We start from the raw sequence: 1,536 nt of genomic DNA, 5'->3' as shown, positions 1-1,536 counted from the left end.
TGGCTGTAAGAAAGCTCCTCCCTCTAAAAAATCTTGGCAATGTCATTGCATTCTTGTTCTTGAGCTACTTGCTTTCAGTGAGGTGGGTCAAGGCCCACACTAGGCAACTTTAGCTTGACCTACCCACATCTCCCCAAGAAACTTGGAATGTCCTAATCTCTTTCATTAAGATTCATGGTGAGTTAGATCAGGAAGGGGAAAACAACCAGAAGGAAGTGAGTTTTCTTGCTTAGATTGCCAAGTTCAGCTGGGGCTTTGGGACCAGCCCTCCTTCCCCATATGAAAATCTCTAACCCACTTGCCCCTCCATTTTTCCTCCTGAAAATAGAAAAAAAAAAGATTTTTCTGTAAGTTCTCTTGTCCTCAGATGTATGAGTGACCCATGCTCTCAAGACTTTTTTTTTCCCAATTTAATATGCCTTCTTCCTCCGCTTATGAGTTTGATTTATTTTAGGACTCATGGTCCTCTCATTGCCTTAGAAGCTGAGATGAGAATCCTTAAGTAAAAATAGTTAGTAGTAAATGGAAAGATGAGTGACTATCGCATCTACATATAAGGAGGGCCAGTTTTCAAATCTTCCTTTATACCAGGGTATCACTGTGAACAAAATGGGATTTTCTTAAGCAGGATGTGCCCCATTTCTGTCACATGTTTTCCTGAGATTCCTTTTGTTGTTGTTCTCATAAGTTATCTGGCTATTTTTCTCACAGTTGCCTACAGCCCTTTAAACACTGAAGTTTGCTGCATGTAAATTACATGGAATAGCCATCTAATAAAGAGAACTAGGAAAGCATGCTATCCTCAATGTTTTTAACTCAGCTACCTGTGCTCTGGGTATGGAGGAAATGGCAGGGCAAACTTCCAAACCCTATTCCAACTTTACTTTCAAATGCAGTAGAAGAGAACCTGATACTATTCTAGAGTAGCCTCTCTCCTTTTCGCTTTTCCAACCAAAGGAATCTAGTTGAATCCCATAGTGCTCTGCCAATGCAACAAAGGAGCCAGGACTCTGAGCTTGCAGGTGAGGTTATTGGAGAGCCCATAATGACTTTTTTTTTAAGACATTGAATACCTGAATCAGAGATCAGAGCCTTCTCCTCCTCTTTGGGTTGAGCTCAGACTGAAAAGTTACAAGGCCTTTCCCTGATCTACTCAGAAAGGGAATAATCAGGGCCCAGTTTTCTCCTGGGACTGTTACAGTTCTGAATCTCCCAAAATCTGAATCACAACCCTGCTGAGTAATGTACCTACACATGCTCCTCAGCCTGGTTGGGGATCATAGTAGGGAGGGGACAGAGGCAGAGACACTAGACAAGTAAATATCAATATGTCCTTACTGCATTTTAAGGAATGGATAATACCTACTGAGGCTTCTTCTACAAGGTCCCTTCTATTTCACAAGCACTCAGAGCAGTAATCCCATTCTCCTGGAAGAGGTTTCTAGGATTCTTTATCTTTGTGTTCAAGGCATAAGGTCACTCACCAGTCTGATCTGTGCTGCCAAAGCAGTGGCTAGAGTTGGGTGTGGGAGTAAG

This window comes from Vombatus ursinus, unplaced genomic scaffold, assembly GCF_900497805.2.
Source record: "Vombatus ursinus unplaced genomic scaffold, bare-nosed wombat genome assembly UNPS02014806.1, whole genome shotgun sequence".
In the NCBI taxonomy this organism is placed as follows: Eukaryota; Metazoa; Chordata; class Mammalia; order Diprotodontia; family Vombatidae; genus Vombatus; species Vombatus ursinus.
This window is presented reverse-complemented; position numbering follows the sequence as displayed.